At 38.8% G+C, this 22598-nt stretch overlaps 2 long non-coding RNA genes across 2 annotated transcripts in view; one reads left to right on the forward strand and one right to left on the reverse strand.

Annotated features, from left to right (window-relative positions):
• The window catches only part of LOC145443550 (uncharacterized), a 63606-nt gene that overhangs the window by 22120 nt on the left and 18888 nt on the right, over positions 1-22598 (forward strand). The window lies entirely within an intron of this gene.
• LOC145443549 (uncharacterized) lies at positions 9209-10646 on the reverse strand. The gene is made up of 3 exons (XR_013916467.1): positions 9913-10646; positions 9457-9585; positions 9209-9388 (listed from the first exon to the last, which is right to left on the reverse strand). It is a non-coding gene; the product is annotated as an uncharacterized LOC145443549 (long non-coding RNA).

The raw sequence follows: 22598 nt of genomic DNA on the forward strand, positions 1-22598 counted from the left end.
ATCATCTATTTTGCATTGGTCGAGACCGAGCGAACCAGTTACATGTATTCGCGGTAATGATTTTGCTTGTCATATGCGAATGATAGGATTGCTACTCCGACAAATCAAATCAACATACAACAATCTTCTGACGATCATAATAGCAATTTCATTTTCCGCCCCTTCATAATTGTATACGCACGAAAAGTATATTGTACAACTCGGTAACTACGTTTAACAAGACCAATCACACTACCAGCGTTGAAAACAATATACCTACCCAGGTAAAAATATCATTCTGGTTGGACAACTGACGTTTACCTGTGTAAAATTATCATTTTCACTTGGAGGTCCACCGTTACCTAACTAAAATACCATTGTCCTTTGGAGATTTATCGTTTACCCAGTGTAACAAACCCCCTTTCACTTGGAAATCTATTTTTGCCCTGGATAACAAACCTTTTTCACTTGGAAATATATTTTTTCTCTTGGTAACAAACCTTTTTCACTTGGAAATATATTTTTTCTTTGGGTAACAAACCTTTTTCACTTGGAAATATATTTTTTCCCTGAGCAACAAACCATTTTCACTTGGCGGGTCGTCGTTTACCTTAGTAAAAATATCATTTTCCTTTGGAGATCCGGCGTTTACCCAGTGTAACAATCATTTTCTCTTGGTCATCTAGCTTTTCCTAGAGTAACAAAACCATTTTCATTTTGAAATCTGACAAACACACCTGACAATTTGGTATTTGTTGTATTGACGATAGTTTGAAATAGATTACAACGAACAGTGACGGAAATATACACGGACTACCGGTTTCAGAGTATACCCCCCATCAGTCGTATCACATCAATATCATCGGTTAACCACATACAATATGCTCCTGTACACAGAAATGCATGTTTTGGAAAATTGGACAATAGGCTTCGATAGTTCTGTGATGTCCGGGTTCGTGCTTTGGATTTTCCAGAGTCAAAATGTCTGAATAAAACACCTCCTCGACGATGGTTGGTATGTGGATAACGGTGTTCGGAAAACGGTTGGATTTATGTCGCCCATAGCGATAACAATTCCAGGTCGAGTTTTTCCCCCGCATGTTTACTATATTGTGTCTTTATTGGTCAATGTATGTCTCGACATTCAGTTTGAAATCGGAAACCCTGATAAAGTATGTAACCGGATCCGGATATCAACTCTGAATCGATAAACCAATGAACAATATTCAAAGTAAACATGTTACACCCTGAGTTTCTACGAAAAAATACCATCCAGACATACGTTGCGCTTGTTTGCCCACAACAGTATACGCGTAAATGGAGGTGTGTGACATTGCATGCAATGTGTTGGTATACAAACATCGGGGAGTAAGCCTTCGATCCACAGACATTATCATAGCCGGTAGTTTTGATGCAGATCGAATGTCATCACTCCCGATAACAATGTCATACCAATAAGCCACATTGCAATGACTCTGAGTCCGCGCTATTACATCGATATTTCGACACCGTTCACTGATTTACTCGATGGTGTTATCGTGTTGTAACATTTTAAGATAGTCATGACCCTATCTACGGACAGACCACCCAGACCAATTGGATACATCGGTCGATATCCGTCGTGTTGTCCGAAGTTTTCTGCTGTACAGCATTTGACCAATGTGAACTATCGAAGTACGGGTGCTCGAAATGATTGCGATCAGTCTTTCACTAAATCACGATGCATGGATGCCGCTACTCTCACATAACGACCCCAGATAAATATCGCGAACAGTGATTCTGCAAATTTCAGACTGATACTGTGATCCAATAAGGTGTGATTCTGTGGAATGAAGACTGCAATCGTTCACCACAATAGAACACTACCTCGTGATTTCACACGCAATCATAAAACACATCATCGTAAGGGTCCAGTTCGTCCGGTAACATTTCGAAACGGTCATCGCCACAATAGATCGAGGTTGCGCTCGTTATATTGGTAACATTTTGAAACGGCATCACCACAAGGCTATTGTCGTCGATTCAGTTGGCAATGTCAATCCGTTTAACAATGTTCCGTTTTTCAACTCCCCGCACCATAGTGTTACGACACAGACAAGAAGCATCGGTGGAAATAATAAAACACGGAAGGCACACTTTGGTGTTATTTGATATGGATTTTACACCAGATGAACCTCACATTCGAGCGATGCATTAGAATGGTGCTTGTATTGTTGACGTCGAAGGAACAGAAATGTATCGATATATCGGATTCGTACATATCCAACAAAAATCTGGGTATATGATTGTGCACGGTTCGCATATTTGACTCTGAACGCTCTATTGGTATATGCTGTATAGTCCACTTTCACCGTCGTGCGAATAACCCATGTTACGGTCCATGTTTGTGTGTCTGTATGTCATGCTTCAGATTGACTCAGAGTCATTGCAATGTGGCTTATTGTTATGACATTGTTATCGGGTGTGATGACATTCGATCTGCATCAAAACTACCGGCTATGATAATGTCTGTGGATCGAAGGCTTACTCCCCGATGTTTGTATACCAACACATTGCATGCAATGTCACACACCTCCATTTACGCGTATACTGTTGTGGGCAAACAAGCGCGACGTATGTCTGGATGGTATTTTTTCGTGGAAACACAGGGTGTAACATGTTTACTTTGAATATTGTTCATTGGTTTATCGATTCAGAGTTGATATCCGGATCCGGTTACATACTTTATCAGGGTTTCCGATTTCAAACTGAATGTCGAGACATACATTGACCAATAAAGACACAATATAGTAAACATGCGGGGGAAAAACTCGACCTGGAATTGTTATCGTTATGGGCGACATAAATCCAACCGTTTTCCGAACACCGTTATCCACATACCAACCATCGTCGAGGAGGTGTTTTATTCAGACATTTTGACTCTGGAAAATCCAAAGCACGAACCCGGACATCACAGAACTATCGAAGCCTATTGTCCAATTTTCCAAAACATGCATTTCTGTGTACAAGAGCATATTGTATGTGGTTAACCGATGATATTGATGTGATACGAATGATGGGGGGTATACTCTGAAACCGGTAGTCCGTGTATATTTCCGTCACTGTTCGTTGTAATCTATTTCAAACTATCGTCAATACAACAAATACCAAATTGTCAGGTGTGTTTGTCAGATTTTAAAATGAAAATGGTTTTGTTACTCTAGGAAAAGCTAGATGACCAAGAGAAAATGATTGTTACACTGGGTAAACGCCGGATCTCCAAAGGAAAATGATATTTTTACCAAGGTAAACGACGACCCGCCAAGTGAAAATGGTTTGCTGCTCAGGGAAAAAATATATTTCCAAGTGAAAAAGGTTTGTTACTTAGAGAAAAAATATATTTCCAAGTGAAAAAGGTTTGTTACCAAGAGAAAAAATATATTTCCAAGTGAAAAAGGTTTGTTATCCAGGGCAAAAATAGATTTCCAAGTGAAAAGGGGTTTGTTATCCAAGGCAAAAATAGATTTCCAAGTGAAAGGGGGTTTGTTACACTGGGTAAACGATAAATCTCCAAAGGACAATGGTATTCTAGTTAGGTAACGGTGGACCTCCAAGTGAAAATGATAATTTTACACAGGTAAACGTCAGTTGTCCAAACCAGAATGATATTTTTACCTGGGTAGGTATCTTGTGTTCAACGCTGGTAGTGTGATTGGTCTTGTTAAACGTAGTTACCGAGTTGTACAATATACTTTTCGTGCGTATACAATTATGAAGGGGCGGAAAATGAAATTGCTATTATGAGCGTCTGAAGATTGTTGTATGTTGATTTGATTTGTCGGAGTAGCAATCCTATCATTCGCATATGACAAGCAAAATCATTACTGCGAATACATGTAACTGGTTCGCTCGGTCTCGACCAATGCAAAATAGATGATTCGTTTTTTGAAACCGTAGCGAAGACGGCATGTAAATCGATGCGATAGACTTCTATCCCCTTACATTCAGTCGTGTCGTGTCTGTTTTAATACGGGGCCCAAAGGTATGACATGCACACACTAACGCCGTGAACAGAAATCGATGATTTTGATTAATAAAAATATTTCTTGACTACATCGGAATGTCTATGTTGTAGAAAGTAAATACTTTTATGGGGTTGTGTGTTTCATGAAAGCGATTGGTTACAAGTATGTGTTGGGGAAAGAAAATTTATTTTTCTATATGTGACAGTTTGTGACGAAATGAAAATAGATTCGTGGTTTTAATTGAATTCTGACTGTGTTGTTTTAATGTACGTTTCAACAGGTAGACTTGACACTGAATAACAATTCGACTCACAAAAAAAAATGTTTGTTGTATGATTTGTCACTGGTGCGCAAAGGGTTAGGAATATTTTTGTATGATAATATCTTCTAGCTGTTTTGTTGTGAGGGTAATCATGTGATGACTCAGCACTTTTCGTTAGCAAAGTAGATTGATCTATGTGAAAGATGTAAGGATCGTGACTACAAAACATATGTACTTTGTTGTTGGAGTATCTGGTTTATTGTTATGACATCGACAGAACCCTTGGGAAGTGGGTATGCTTTTCTTTCACGAAAGTTTACGCGACTCCGTTGTAATGAATTTGTGTTAACTAAACTTGGATGGATACCGCAATTGTGTACGACTTACACATGGTATTCACATGCTGCACACATACAAACTTTTGTGTAAACAACTCTGATGTTTCTGTTCGTACTAGTTCTGTGTTGAACTATTCGATTATTAAGATACATGAACGACCATTCAGGCAATAAAGTTCTTGCGACATCGAAACAGTTTGAAAGCGGTGGCAATCATTGTACAGGTTCGTAGCATGCGAATATCGAATATTTTCGTGTGTCATGAATATCTTTCTTATACACTTGGTATGAAATGAGATAATAATTAGTGTCCTACAAAAGTAAAACATGTTGTGTTTGATTGCATACTTTTTATCGTTGTTCGTTGTGGTTTTGAAAGATGGATGAGTTTACATTTAAATATAGTAAGCAGAACAACTCAAGTAATAAATTTCACTCGTTTGAAAATAGACTCGTTTGAAAATACCGATCAATGGAGTAGCAATAACAATATGGGTGGTATATTATTTTTCGCGATATGCACCAACCTTCTAAGTATAACTTGTCAAAATTTATCGTGTCATAGAAAAGTCGGCTGTTACGAATTCGAAACAAATGTACTTCGATTATCACGACAAAGGGAATTGAGATCAATGCAGTATTTCGGAAGTGAATGTGTATCGTTTGGCATGTTCAGCAATCACTAAATGACAAAAATATCAAACTACGCATACAACTCGGTCAGTTAAACGATACATTTACAAGTTTACCGAAATCTTGATTTACTAATGACAGCTTGATGATGTAAAGCTCAACCACTCCATTGTGTTTATTACAAAGTATTTGACACAGACAAAATATTGAACGAAGGCCCACCACTTGGTTTCATTACAAGGTGAGTGAAAATTGTTTTCTGTTGGTCAGGTATGATTTGCATTTAGAAAAACGATATACGCCGATTAAGTGACGCTGTTTAATATCATAATCCGATGATTGAGTGAAATTTCCTTATGGTTTGATTTAGCGGGTTAATTACCTGCGATTCAATCACATACAAGCAAGATCTTTTACGGGCTGAGTATTGTGACAACATTTACTTTGACGAATGACAATGAGGGAAATTTTCGATTTCTTTGGTCGTGAGCGTTCTACAAATATTTCTGGCGTACATTTAGCAAGCAACCTACAATATTCTTTTGTTATGGTAATGACTTTCGCAAGTTTGGTTTTATGATTACAATTACTTATTCAAATGATAATTTATGATCACTAACAACGATACAAACACATTTTGTAGATTTCAGTGTAGCGCCTATTGCGATTTTGTTAATGCTATGAGTTTTGTGTATTACTCAAGTCTAGTAGAATAGGATGTATCCAGTAAAGATACTCCAAATTGTTTTTGTGTTGATCAAAGTCTTGAAGTGTAAATCTGTAGACTTCACAACGCCTTAGAGAGTGTGAACGTAATTGAGTATTGGTCGCACGCTTCAAACGGTACTCGACACCCAAAGTGATATTTTCACACTCTGTAAGTTGTGTATGTTTCAATGCGCTGTCACAAATCCCGATAATAAATCGTATCAATTGTTGGATTCAATAGTAACGCCGTGTCATTGTGATATACTCTACACATAGTCGTTTCAATTACCCGTTGTGAATTTGACCAATAAAGCATTTTGCATCGGGTGTTGAATGTAATAATACCGATATTGTTGTTTCATCTTTAGTCTTGGTTACTGGAAATATTTTCTGATATCCGCGATACGCAGAGTGATTTTTACCAAGGTGGAGTAATTTTCCTATCGAGAACATTTCAGACACACATAGTTTTGCAGCTTAATATGTTAATAACATTGGTACTGAAAAGTTTGTTGCTGTCATAACATTTACCACAACGCGGGGTCTAATTAACGCAAATAATTTAATATTAAAGTAATGATCAACTATTACAAAATCTCATATGTCAAATCAATGTGTCAATCCTTATGTTTACATCATGATAATTTTGATATAACACCTGTGTTCGATTGTAAGAAATGAATTCTCAACTACGGTGGTCAGACTGTCGAATCTCGTATACTCAAACATATTATGTTAATCTCAAGTCGCCGATACTGAGAAGTAATTACTTTTATCTTACAAAATATACCGAGTAGTAATTAGTTTGTCTTGCAGAATATACCGCGTGGTAATTTCTTTATCTTACAGAATAGTAACGACTTTTCAAGTTGAATAAAAAAAAGATGCGTAGGGATATGAATACAACCAAGCTTGTTATGGATTTTAGGTTTTAGTGATTGTATGGATTCGTGTATGTTTGGCTGTTTTTCATACTGATACTGTTTGAGTTGGTCGGGGAACGGATTTACTTGACAATGTTTTTGTGGTTGACTCTTTGAATATCGCAAGATGGTAAGATGTCGAAACGTAATACAATTTCCGTACACTCAATTACAACAAAACATAACCCGCATTCAAATAAGTCGTAAGCTACAAGTGGATTTAAAACTTGATGCTGTTTTGTGGTTAACTCAAGTCCGTGGTCATGTTTGTGTTGATTTAAGGAATGATCATGACGAGTTGGTCGGGTAAATTAGATAATGTGGTAGTAACTATGACCTTACAGAGTTGCTGACATTCCAATATCTTTTACGCTGTAATATACGGATTTAATTGTGATAAATTAATTCTCAGTTATTGTTCTGACATTCAAATCTCGTATACTCAAAATATAATATGTCCAAGTCAAATCGTATATGCATCGATTAGTAAATACTTTGTCTTCAGAATAGTAACAACCTTTACAATTGAATAAAAAAGACCGAGCATACGAATACAACCAGGATGAATTAATTCAAATTCATGAGTTCCAGTGATATAATCAAGTAATTGAAAACTAGGTTTTTAACAATTGGTAATGTTGTGAATAATTCTTTTGAGTATGGTAAGATGTAAAATATCTCTTTGACAAACGGAAAGCCAGACCGTGAATAGAGTTGTAATATTTCATTACTTGTTTCAAATCAATGTGTGTATAATATCGAAACGGGACTGTGGGGAAGTTGGTAGTCATGTTTGTCAATCCTATTTCAATGTGCACTACACCAAAGTCAAAATAATCGGTTTCGGATTAGTATTTTACAATTATTTCACACCTTTTTGAATAAGCGTCAACTTCACAGAGGATTAGGGTTGGGTCAGAAATAAGTGAAAATTTGTCGGTATTCGAATCACCGTCTACGCCGGCTCTATGGTAAACTAATTACTAAAGTAACACCATGCGACTAATTCTTAGATTTAGCAAACTATTTCGCACTGACTGGATTAGTATAATAATTGATAGTAGCACACGGCTGGACGAGAAATAATTCAGCGCACAGGTCATTCGAAATATAGGTCGCACGCGCTGCGTAATTCTCACAACAAGCCGTGTTCGCAAAACGGACGTAGTTAGTGGGTCACACATATCAAAACGCAAGCGCAAACATCTGTTTTTCAAAATCGCACAATGTACTGCGGTTTAGTGAATTTCCCCGTCGGAAATAAGTGACAATTTGTTGCTATTCAAGTCTCGCCGGTGGTGTATCTGTTATTCGGCACTTATTACACTTATCATGAAATTAGAGTGAGAACATAAAGCATCAAGTTGTTGTTTTCGAATTTTGATGTCGAGGTGATAAATTTACGCATTCAATTACAATTCAACTTCGGTTGTGTATTGAGTGATAGATCGATATGCCGGAAGTGGTATCTTGTGAGCGATCGTAGGATTTTACAAATATTTCACATCTTTTTGAAGTGTTAGTTTGCGAACGCGACTATTGTTGATATTCGAATCGCCGTCTACGCCGGCTCTGTGGCAAACTAAATATCCGAGAGTACGACTTGCCGCCACCGCCTATATCCGAAAACGTTAGCATGCGACCGATCCCTATCTCCATAACGCTATCATGCGACCGGAGCCTATACCCGAAAGTACGAATCACGACCTCGAGTTTTCAATGCGAGTCACCGCCGCAGCCTATACCCAAAAGTACGAATCACGACCACACCCATAAGACGCAATAGCCGCATGCGACCGCACCCATAAGAACACATGGCGAATCACCACAGTGCCCGTAAGAATACACGACAGGCGAATCACCGCCACCACCTATAGCAAAAAAGGCGAGAGCCGCTTGCGACCCCCGCTATAAGACATAAGTGCCGCTCACCACCCCCGGTTTTCCAGCCGCTCACGACCCCCGCCGTAAGAAATAAGTGCCGCTCACCACCCCCGCCATAAGAAATAAGTGCCGCTCACCACCCCCGGTTTTCCAGCCGCTCACGACCCCCGCCATAAGAAATAAGAGCCGCTCACCACCCCCGCCATAAGACGCAATAGCCGCTCACCACCCCCGCCATAAGAAATAAGAGCCGCTCACCACCCCCGCTTTCCCAGCCGCTCACCACCCCGCCCATAAGCCACAATGGCCGTTCGCGAGCGATCTATATAACTACTTGCGTATCAATTGATACGTTCTCAGATCGGTTGAACGGTCAATTATCCCATGTATGCACTGCGTAAATACAAGGGACGTGGTCCGTGATTTTACATACAACAGTCGCCACAGTACTGACAGACTCCAATCCTTTACCAACAGTTCTTGCGTTACATAACCGTTTGCATTTATTCGACATATCAGACGCAGAGTCAGTCGGTTGTTGTAGAGCAGCACATCCGAGGCCCGTAGCCTTCTTTGCGAGTCAGAATTTTCAAAATGATAACCCTATGGTTTGCTGACAAATGTATATCCGGCAGTGACGACAAAGCTTCTTGAAATCTGAAATGTAGAGAAACCCCGAGATGAGTATATCTAAAACGTTCTACGAAAAGATGGTGGTATCATACTTGATGTCTTACGGCTCCCTTGACAATTTATGTTATAGTCCCACCCTTTTCGGGTAAAGGGTTGTCGTACTACCCTGCAGAATCGATGGCAGATGTGTTTTTTTCTTCTTGTTGTCTTTTCTGCGTTGGCTGTAACAAAAATGTTTCAAATAATCTGAATGTTAATGGAACAAGAGTTTTCGGTTGAACTAATATCGATGGTTGGGTCGATTGGTGTGGGTTTGCCGAAATGACAGTGTAAATATTAGGTCCACTACATGTATGTTGAGGTCGAAACGCCGGGTTTTAAATCGGTTGAAAGCAAACATAGGATCTATATCACTCGAATATGTAAAGTGTGTGGTCACCAAGTCAGAAGCAATCCTTTAGTACGTCGAGTGTATCAGCAAACAGTCGTCTCATTCAAATAGGCGGTGGATCCACATCTCAACATTTATTTGATCAGAAGTCACTTACCAGAAGATACGATCGTTGATAAGATAAGAACCACTGCCAGTCCAACGAAAATAAAGGTGATCTTCATGATATCCGTTTTTGTTTATGTAAACGTAAATATCTCAACAGTGAAGCTACAACGCGGTATGATTTCTGTCAATATCGTCGACAGTATGGGCTTTTATACTGGCGATTCGAGAGCTGCGGTTTTCGTTTTGCGCATACGTGAGAAGCTGTAGCTATTTACGTTCATTTCCGCTGACGATGTCGAGCGTGGGCTTGATCGTTGTTGAAGTAATGTTTCCAACGTACCAATAAAAATAATCCCGAATAAAGGCACACATTGTAGGTGACACCTATTCATATCGATTAATTGCATTATTTTCGTATTTTTTATCAACATGTCAATTATACAATAAGAGAATGATGTGACACGCACATACTGGTTGGTTAAGCGTCTAATTTTCACGGTGCGCGTACACGTGGGGCGAATGGGGTGAGCGACGCCACTCATTTATTTCCATAACGCAATTTTAGTGGTTATCATAGATGCGATTACACAAAAACTTTATATAAGTTGAAAGATATCAAGACGAGAAAATTTCCATTGAAAGTCTCGATGTTGCTGCTTTGATTGCCACCGTATATTTGTATCGAAGGCCGGCTACAACGGTATGGTCAGGTGATAGAATAGAAATAGAAGATCGTACACTGTACAGTGATATTAAGGACGTCGCATATAAGACGTAACGGCTCCAGTTTCCAACGTAGCGGAACCGCAGTTTATTTCAGTTAAGACAAGACGTGCCAATACGGTGTCCTAGACCAGTGGTTCTCAACCGCCGGTCCGCGACGACATTCCTGCCGGTCCGCGAGGAATATCACAATTTTATACTTTAATTTCAAGATGCAATGTTGAAGGCTTGTCCTTTGATAAAATAAATAAAACATCTAATCTTAAACTGACTCAAAACTTCGTGAGGTAACATTAGGGCTAGAACATGTTCGATTTGACTTAAAGTACAAGACGTTTACTTTGACGACATGCGAGCGACAAATACAGAACAGATACGAGCTCACTCATTACTAAGCATCGCAGTTCGATCATTGGTTTTCGATTCATTTATTTTGTGCAGGACCGTAACTGGGGCACCCCAAACCGCCCAATTGGAGAGGGGCCGAGCTTGAAAAGGGCCCAAAATTATTTCGCAAATGAATATAAATCATAGCGTTTTATTTGAAACTTTTTCCAACATTTTTCAATTTCTTTTCGGGCTTTGCACGATTTAGTGTTCCTAAATGTCTTGCTTATTAGGTGCCCTTCTCTGAGAAATGATTTATAGGCATTTCGGCGTCAGCCATTGCCGCACCACGACGTATCCACACATAATGAAGTTTAGGTTAACATAGGGGACTCCGAAATTTGGGCCTAAAATTCGACCGCGAGAAAAGCGCTTCAGTCGTGAATGATCGAAAATTGTCGCCATTGTCGCGATAAGCTACGTAAACTCTCTGCTTACGCTGAGTAGAATGGATGTGATCACAAGTACAGGTGAAAATATCAATCCAAGTGTAGGATCTTGGGGCGAAGCCCCCGGAAGTTTTGCGTATCGCCCTGTGGGGGCCCCAAGATCAACGTTTTTGGGGGTGGGCTGACGAAGTGCTTTTTCGGCCCGGATTTGCGGATGGCCGGTATAGCTGCTGTAATGTGTTTTCTTGCGGCACGCACTGTATTCGCAGTTGCCGGAGTAGCCTGCGTCTGGTGGCAGTGGGCAATGAGCAAGGTAGCACGACAAGGTGCTCGGTTCGACTCCGATACTCTTCTTCTCTTGATATTGTCGGTCGGTATTAAGTTGGCGTGGCCATTTAAACCCACGGCCTTTGCCGCGAAAGACTGTAAACGACTCTCAGCGGTAGCACGTTTATCTGGACAAGGCAATTTTACCTCGACTTGGCAGACTCACTACCATAAAATCCCATGGATGCCATCATGAATATTATTAAATACGATCAAAACCCTCCAAATGTCACTCTCTAGCATCATATAATTGCCAAAAAACGGTTGCATGCTTTACATTTTGGCTTCATTTCAATTTTGACAGTTCGCCAGGGTTTGACAGTTCAGTTTTGACGGTCCGCCAGACATTTTTTGAAATTTTACCGGTCCGCGAGGCGAAAAAGGTTGAGAACCACTGTCCTAGACGCTTAGTCATTCAGATATTTCGCTGATTGTCGATCAACTGCCAGTGCGAGGTTGGCTTGATCTAATCATCTCGCTAGTGGGCTGGCCCTAGAAAACAAAATTGACCATAGTTCCACTTTCGCAGTCCGCGACAAAAAGACAACTTGACGAAGTCGTTGCGTTCGCCAGATAAAAAGAGTCTTGTAAAACAGAATGGGGTGTAGTTTTGCATACCGAAGAGTCAACGGTTATGACAGTCCGTCTTTGTGACGTATATTATCTTCAATGGGATTTTCCGTAGGCGTGTCGGCAATGGTGGCTGATAATAATCGTCGGGATTCGACAACCTACACTAGGTGACATGGTGTCGGTCATTGGCGCCAACAGAGGTGCGTAGCATTACCAAAACGCCTCAACGAAGTGTCGAAGGTATATCCCCGCTTCTCTTCGCCGTCTGAACTTATGCATACGTGGTTTCATATCAAGGTACTGGCGCAGCTGGTACAGCGTGAGTCGGGCGATAGATGGGTATTGAAAGACTGAGAGCGAGCATACAAAAATCTGTGTTGACGAACAAACAAGTACGAGCTTCAATGAACTTCATACGCCACATATAATCTTCTCTTGTGTTGCATAGGGCGTTGGAAGACAAGAACCGCAAATACATAAATAAATAACAGTAGTTACTCGCCTACGCGAAATTACTTGTACGGCCGCAGCATTCCTATAATTCAAAATAAATGTATGCGGAATGAATAAAGAAGTGTCCAAACTGTCCATATACCACTCGAATCTGTTTCAAATTTTGCTCGATCGTTTTCATGAGTTCCAATGATATGATTTTCTCATACGTTTTGTAAGAGCCCGCAGACGTATTGTCCTATATAGTTAGTTTCGTTCAAGATCACAATAATGCACGTCAACCCTGACATAAATCATTCTATGCAACCGCGACTGATTACGATCGCCGATAAGATAGGGTTACCATACGTCCTCTTTTGAGAGGATTTGTCCTCTTTTTTGACTTTTTCAAAGGGTCCTCGGAGGACTCCCTTTTGTCCTCTTTTTTGAGATTTTGTCCTCTTTTTTGAGAATTTTGGTCATATTTATAGCAAAATTCGACTGAGATGCCGTAAATTAGCACCGAAGTGACGGTCCGGCGGGTTTTCCGGAACCGAGTGAAAAGTTGACCTTTTTTTTAGTCAACCACTCGACAACGTGAAGGGAAAAACTGTATTTTGGGCGACGATTGACCTTTTTTTTTAGTCAACCGACCACCAAATGGGAAATATTTACCATTTTGAGAATTCTGTTCCGGTTTTGCAAGTCTGAAAATTCTGAAAAAGTGTCCTCTTTTTAGATTTCCAAAATATGGTAACCCTACGATAAGACCAGTTGCTTTCTAAACGTTTGTATACTTGTGTGTAACATTCGCACTCCAAAATCACCATACAAATCTTGCCTAGTGCTTGTATAATGATTAAAAAGTATAATGCTGTTCTTATGCGATGAGTGTCCAGGATGCCAATACGGAATGGACGGAAAATTTCATCACGTTAGGGACTTTCTAAAGAATAATGATATCACAATGTCGAATTCCCGTATATTTATGGCTGATTGCGACATTCGCGATCACAAGTTGTAATGTAATCCCACTTGTAATGAATTATTAAATGCGTTTATTCTTTCGAATTTTCAACGCTTTTTTTGTTTCGATTACTTTGTGCTACGACTACATTCGTTATTATTCACAAAGACGGTATTTTGTTTCGTGATTCCTCAGCTGCCTACTTTTAGATATGCCCCTTCGCTTGATCCAGCTAGGAATTTGGTAATACAAACGTATCGGATAAACCCCCAAGACATGGATTCAGGAGTCGAGCAAGGATGGGCTGGAAACTCTCAATCAAGTGACCGTGCAGTTATGGAACGTAACACTACGCTATCTTTACACCGAATGTTAAACGTCTTCATTGTTCTACACAGCCATTTTTGCGACATGATAAAAACCGATAATTATTGTCAAAATACATCATCATAATTTAGTCACTGTATCAACTGCGATAATCATCTAAAATTCATGGGGATAAATGACGTTGGGTAGCGACCACTGAAAAGTTTCACTACCACAAAAAGACCACATAAATGACGCCTAAAGTTATGATAGCAACGCTGCAATGGTTAGTCGTGGCACAGTATTGGTAACGATGGTGCTATGGCCAGACGAACCCGTTATAGATACACTATTTACATTACACCCCGATGATTCAGCATTCTCGCAACTCAGGTGGCAAACCGCTGGATTGCATCGTTGCCCAATGACTGGAACCGGGGCCTACGATAACTACGATAAAGTTATCGTAGGCCCCGTGGGACCTAATCCAACATCTTTGCTGGCAATTTGTGGATTACATAACCGTGACACGATCAATTATACGAGTCCATCCTTTATAAATATACTATACGTTCTCTAGTTTTTGTTCAGTGCGCTGTGGCGAAACGATTCACCGAACAAAAATGTGATGGCTTTATTTTATTCGAATTCACAGACAACCGCGATTCTATCAAGCATGGAATAGTTTACATTGCGACACTTCCGCTTTATATCAGCATGTTCTCGCATAAATGTTTTGACAAGCTCCAACTCATACGACACTCTGGTCCGCTATAGTCACTGTATATATGCTTTGGTCAAAACAATAGTTATTGAACTGTCCCGCAGCTAATAAATTTCGCATGATATATCGCTGTCGTTGTTGAATAATATTTGTTTGACGATTTCAACGCAGAGGCTCTGTTCGAACATAAATTATCTAATCTTAGCTGCTGTCGAGACCGAGAGGAAATTCGCCCTCGTCACTGTAAACGAGTTTATCGTTCAATCGTAGTTTCATATACATATTTAGGTCCAATTTTGTGGATGCTTTTCCAAGTATATATGTGTACCCATGCTCGTGTATTTATATTAGCAGTTTTAGTAGTTTTTACCGTTCAAAAGAACACGAGCGTTGCGATAAAATGAAAAGGTAGGAAAAAGCCGAAATGACTTAGTAAAGTCTCAACAAAATCTATGGACAAAAAATGGTTAATAATAAAGTAGGGGAGATGTGGTACCGATGGATCAAAAATTGCAAAATGATCTCTGGCCCTCAAATCTTCAGGCGAGAAAAGCGGATCTTTGGCTGTCTCAACACTTTGATACAAGCTCTAACTATCGCGGACATTTACATGGATATCCCATTTTTCAAAAAATATTTATAAACGATTGAAATATGTTGGTCGAAGGTGTCATCGGTCCCAACCAGGTGGGTCCAATGACACACGACCATGGGAACGATGAGACATACGCTCAAAACTCAAATTTTTCAACTTGTTTCGTTGTGTACTATAATCTAAGCTACAGCATGCCAATGACGAATGTTTCGTCGCCACCTACAAGAATAAAATAGATTATATCAACTCAAATGTTGGGATAAAATAACGTTTTGATTTCCGCCTAAACTTACAAAATTATTGCCACATACATATTACCGGAAAATCGACATTTTGACTTTCAAATATACCTCGTAGTAGCGATAAAACACCACAGGTAACTATATGATATACAGGCTCTATATATGTCGGCGTGTTTCCGTTGTTAGGTGATTAGTTGGTCCAACAATTTTGCTTGATTTGTCTAAGGTACCATCGGTCCCCCACCAAATATTGTAATTGAATTGAAAATATTCCAGTCAAAGATGGTATTGATTCAAAAAATATATCCCTTAATATACCCTGATACAAGCCCTATATTTCACATCAAAAATTATTGCGGGTTTGTTAGTTTGGAAGGTGATATAGAAAAATGTATATGTCGATCCAAATTTACTTTGCACCCCCTAAAACGTTAATCATTTGTCACAGACCCCATAACTCACGCAGGTCGAAGTTTTTTGCATGTGAGGAAAGATTCTGCCAGCATGCCATTGTAGACAAATTCGCGTGATGTAATCATGGGATTATCACAGAGAATTGTACAGGTAGTTTCGGTCCCAGTGTCTCATCGGTACCACATCTCCCCTACTTATAACAATTTGTAGAATTCAAGTAGGTTTGCCTACTTTTACTCCTTATACTTTTCAAATGTTAAATAATTATGCCGTAATTGCGTGAATGCTTTCGTAAAAACATACGTATCAGCCGATGGACGATTTGCACCTCATGTATAGTCGACATATACGACGTGGAAAGATTGGAACCCTCGAAATCGTCGACGGTTTAACAGTTGAAGCACGTTAGATATAGATCATTGATATTAAATAGATGTTCCGATGATGTTGGCATCCGACCGTAGAAATGCTGCATAACGGTTTATTCCTGGTTTAAGCTATTTTTGGTCCATTTATGCCAGGTATCGGAAGTCTTTTTAGTCAAAGGAGCCCTATTCACCCTATATTTTCAGTCGTCAATGTCAATCCATTGTGACGTCACAACTAAAGATTCGTGACGTCAAGGCAAAAACAACAACATTACATAATATGTTTTAAACAAGGAACAAGTTTTTATCATGCTTATTTTAAATTGATTCTTGTTTTAAATGCAACTCTAGTCTAGACAACACCCTCCCTATCAGAACCGTGTACGCGTGATTCAGAAAGTCATTCAACTTTTCTACTATCGAAACCAATTACTGTATGAAGCTCAAGTGGTTCGTTTCTTGTGAGATGATTATAATGAGACATAAAATATAATGCGGATCTGAATTGGTGTAACTTGACACGTGCGCTTTGTCGATGATCATTTCTATTGGTGTGCAGAAAACATTACTATAATAACAATAACGATAACTTTCCCTTCAGGCCGAAATTTATTATGTCAATAACAGTTGTCTTATTTCTCCATTCCGAAGTGTTTGTCAGGACGCCTATGTTGCATCCGGATCTCCTAAAAATTAGTAATATCCATAAAAAACGATCAAGGTCACTGTCCTCAGTACAAAAAACTCTCCTTCGGATATACGACAGCGTTAATGCTAATCATGTATTAATCTTGCTATATTTCGTGATGGTATACCTTCAGAGTAATTCAATTTACCGTTTTGACTCAAAAGGTCATAGGTACGTTATGTAATGGTTTGGTTTGTTTGGAGTACATGTAATCATGCATGTTAATGATAAGAACTGGGTGTAGTATTCTCTGTATTGTTCTAAAATGCAATTCAATTTGAGAATATTTCTAAAGTCTTACCATAATTTCAGTTAATCCACAAATCAAAAAAAAACTTCAACTTATTCACCGTATCGCCAATGGCATAGGCGCAATCTATCTGTGTACCGTACGTTGCAGTGTTGGGATGACTCTAGCCAACTTTTTCGTAATACTTAACTTGACTTGACTCGAGTCACTTTGCGAAAATGAATTGACTTGACTCAACGTTATAGAAACGTGGATTGACACATGAATCGGAGCAGAATTTACCAGATAATTTCAAGTCACCAAATGAGGGAGGCCTTTTGCACCATGTCTGTGCAACGTACATTCGCGACATTGCATGTACCTGGTGGACAATAAAACTAAGTACGTCAGGTATTGAACCGAGTAGGACTTTTTAATGCGTCCTGAATGAGAGTGTAATATTGCATCCATATAATTATCGATTGGGGCTATACAGTTACTTAAGTTCTACATATGCTTGAGTGATACAACGCCTTTTTGCGTGCCTATTAAACTCTATATCCGTTCCTCGATTTGGGATTTGCATTTCAAACCGCTAGCAAAATGCCAAGGCTTCGAATCACGCCTCGTATCTCGAAAATTCAACTTGACTTGTTAATTGAATCGACTCACTTCAAAAAATCAAGTGACTTGAGTTGACTGCAGTCGAAATGTGAAATGATTCGAGATAATGTGACGCAAAGGTAGTCACTTGCTCCTAACACTGGCACATTGGGGCCCAAGTCCATTGGTTTGAGCCCCGGTGGGAGTTATGGCAACCTGAAGTGACCCCGAAAAATAGTACATACAATTACTATATCTTTAGTAAGTGTTGTTCATTGTTTAATGTCAGTGGTGCAAAGAGCCTTGTGACAAGGGCCCTTGTTTTAACTTATAATGATAGTGATTCCGTAACGTCGTAACCGAGGCGATATGCGAGGATACGTTTATCTGATCGACACATTCTCACCGTGACAATAACATGATAACACCGCATGCACCGTTTTAGTTACCGATACGATGCCACATTTTCAATTCATTGGCTGACGTCATATTAGTGCATGTGTACGTCACATTTAGGGCGGTTCTTGGAAGACAAGCTGTACATTGAATTTTTCTCTCTTTGTTAAAGAAGGTGAACCTAAACAAAACATTTCAGTATTTCCGCCGCGTATTCAAACTGACTTGAACTTTTCATATCTGGACACCCGAAAAATTACAGACATGATCAACATGCGTACAGGATAGGAAATTTTGCGTCATGAATTGACATTTCAAGATTACAAAATGCGTTTTCCGTGAGTCGAGCTATACCATAGTTTGAGAAACAATGATATGATACTGATTGAAAGATTAGTTCCCCTATATTTTCACCCGTGAAGAAAATCGGAATATCTATGTTTATTTCAAAACTGGAGCTTTGCCAAGTTCGAAAATCAACACTGCTGATCTTAGTACAAGCGCAAGTATATAATTATAGGTCGGACTTTTTTACAGATTACTTCAATTAGTAGATTAAGACAATGGCATGATAATCAATGAATCGATCGGGAACATCCGAGATAACACTAATCGATCCGCGAGTCTACCACATAAAAATAAACTAACCAACTTCCGGAAAGTACTAATTATAGATATACGGTGCATGTCAAGCGTCACAATACACCACGTGACGCTTGAACTGTCACCGCTGCCGCATGAGTAATTTATTAACATATTATTAGGATCGAACCGTTGTTATTTTAAGAAAGCTGTTTTTATTTACATTGTAATACAGATGCCAAGTTTGTGTTATCTCTATGTAATCATAATATATGCAGTCCGCGTATTTAAAATCCGATAGTTTCCCGTTTTATAAAGGAATCCGACCAAATAAGACGAATGCATATGGACATGTGGCATAACGTAAGCGGAAGTGGTCAAACATGTTGATGGTGTTATTGTTCGTGGTATTCACGGTGTTTTTCGACAACAATGTTAATTTACACCAGTCCTATAATCTTTATTTTGATTCCGTTACCAGCCGACTTGTAGCACGGCCCAATTCTAGGCTTTTCCAAGACAACGCTTACGCGGATGCAATGCAATGTATTTATATACAATAATGTAAACCGGGCATATTTCAAGACAAGCAAAGACTATTTGAAATTGAGCTTGAAAAAGTCGAACTACTTAGGAGTTGACCACCTATATCAATAAAAGTATGGTTTAAAAGTAGAATTACGGATTACGATAACTGTACAAACTACATAGATTGATATGTAACATCCATCCATCACCTGATTCACAGCAGCCCGATATAAAACTTATCTGTCCTATATTGTTTTGCATAACAGAGAATCTATACAGATAACGCCTACGTTAGGTGGGTGGATACTGAGAAGAGTCGTTTGTAACGATAGCGAAACATCGTTATTTAGAAGTTGCAGGGATTATAGCGGGCGTTTGATGATATCAAGTATGCGATGAAATAACGAACAATTGATGTTTGACAAATACCACGACGAAGAATGGATGGGTATTGACGCTTGATTTTATGGTGTTGAACGAAGTGACTAAAGAAACTTAAGAATCGAAAATTGTTCACAAATTTAATGACCCGATACCAAGACAAGAGGTCTGTTCTCGTACATATATATAATAGGGGAAATTTATTGAAAACAAATCAACATTTTCAGCTTTTCAATACGCTTATGATACCTCTCATGCATATCATCTTTTCATATATTGTGACTAACCGTGAAATACTCGGGAAGATTTGCAAAATATTTTTTTGCTGTTTTGAAAATTTCGCACCTCTGACTTTTTTCCGAACAATTGTTATTTCTAATACATGTGGTCAAGGTCGGTAATCTGTGGAGGAATTTATCGAGAGTATAGACAGCTCCGAATGATACCCTGCTCATGAAATATTATCGACCCAGTGAGTTTGAAATGATTCTTTCGTTACCATTTACCAACGCCCATGAATTAGGAGCAGCAAATCTCGAAATGTTGAACTGAAAACTTTGATAAATGATCAATTTTACTGACGGAGAATTACATAACATATCGGCGAACATCCATATATGGAGCAGTACAGTGAGATCAACAGCATCGGAAGAAAGAATTTGATGGGTGGTGCGTTACTCAGACATAATTGATCGTTAGGTTTATTTACTCAAAATAATTATTATTGATAATATAGATGTGAATATAGTCTACTTGCACGACACTCGTGCTGCTTGCTCTAGCTTTCTCGATGGAATTAGTAATGATCCAAAGTATTCTAAGTATCTATTGCAAAGCCCGATTAAGTTGCTCTCTTTAGCTCTTCGTTTCTTGACGAAATGTCATGCATTCATACAGAGAGAAGATATTTTGTAATAGAGCACAACACGATGATAGATAGCGCACTGGTGCACCTGCAGGTAGTTGCATGACGGGACTACACTAGTTAAACTTTTCCTCCCAAGCAGGCGTTATATAACTCAAACTACGTGAATTCTTGTTATTTTCCCGACTCATGTGCCAGACGTTTCATGCAGGAGATCTCCCTGTACAATACATCATCAAATTATTTGATGCGAGCAACTTCAATGCGAATTTGTATTGAATGGGGACAAAATTTGGTTTCGGTAATCTTTTGGTGGTCGACGAATGTTATTCGATTCCACTAAAAAAAATACAAAGCCTCAATTCAAAAGCTGATAAGAAAATGTGAGGCAGCGAGTGAGAAGTTTCGGGCTCCTATCAACAACAAAAAAACGCCAATATCAAGTATAATGCACCGATAAAGAATGTAATTTATTGCATAAGGTGGAATAGTGACGAGTTTAATTTTAATAAATGTGATGATTTTTAAAGAATTTTTTGAAGTTGATGCGAAGATTTTCCGGTTTCCATGAAAATATCATATTAATTAGTACAGTCTAGCAGAGTCGTTCCTTAATTTAGGGTTGAATAATAATAAAAAGGTCCCTGCCTCAACATCGACCTTCTTATTCGAAGACTTATAGCGGGGATTATAGCCGTCTGAAACCGTTTCTTACATTGTGCAGAATATTATGTCGTCCAAATTACATTTAATATGATAGTTGATAGTACAAGGTTGAATTATGTAATAATTGCGTCACGCATATCAGGGCCTTTCCGATTCATGCAATCCAAGCAAGTGCCGTAAAACGAACGGATCACACACCATATCAATCAACGGCATGCTTAAGCATACTAAAGTCAGGAAAACAAATAAACGCCCAACACCAGCTAAAAAGAGGCATAGTATGGCATGGTACGGAAGTATGGATAGATATGGAACGAAATTGTAAATTGTACATGTGTAGTGTACAATTATGGTGTGGTATGAAACAAATTTCCATGCCTACATACTTGACTAATTGACTTGACTACTTTTACTTTCACCAAGATCAATATGCTAACAAAAGTTGTTAGTTTGCAGCCCTTTATTGCGGAGCGACGATCAAAATGCATATACTTCCATCTACCTCCAGTTCAGCGTGATCGAATAATCCTCCTTCCACAATGGTATCTTCGTTCGAAAATTCCTTGGTTGCAAATTTGACCTGAGGTTAGTTCTTCATTTTCTATTTTCTTTAAGTGTTTTTAGAATGAATCATCAATGGGTTCTTTCAAACACTCCACCATAACGAATAGAGCTCGACGAGTGTGATGTAGATAGTTTAAACATAACCTCAACGAAATGACTGTATTCATTTTTTAAAATCTATTGTATGGTTGTGCCCATGTTGAATTGTGTATTAGCGGATTCACATACGTTGGAAATGACTCACACAGATATAATAAAGAAAATACTCCTCGTAAAATCATGCTATTGGTGATGACTAGGGCGGTTTTTTTTTACCTAAAAAAATTAAAATTTTGACCTAAAAAATTAAAATTTTGACTTTTTTTGACCTAAAAAAAATGCATTTTGACCAAATTTTGACCTAACGTATGCAAATTAGGTGTTTTCCTAAAAAATGACAAAATTGTACCAGTTATCTACATTTCCGGTTGTAACTGGCTGTCCCAACAAAGTAGTTTGGCCTGAAAAAACGTTTTGGGCATAGAAACAGGCAACTTTGTACATATAAAAAACAATATTTTAACGAAATCTGGCCCTATGAAAAATTCCAATACGTATTATGGTGGAAATAATTTTTAAAAAATTGTAGTACAACGAGAGATACTTTCCTATATTCTTGGGTAAAAAGTGCATCAAGGCCGTTCAACAGCAGCAGTTGTTGGCTGACAACACTCAAGTTGTGCACACACTACTGGTGACACATCATGTTGCTTCATTCTGACAATGTTGTTTATTACAATTTTTCAT

Source organism: Botryllus schlosseri, chromosome 7, assembly GCF_051294905.1.
Source record: "Botryllus schlosseri isolate E-star chromosome 7, Bs_hap1, whole genome shotgun sequence".
Classification (NCBI taxonomy): domain Eukaryota; kingdom Metazoa; phylum Chordata; class Ascidiacea; order Stolidobranchia; family Styelidae; genus Botryllus; species Botryllus schlosseri.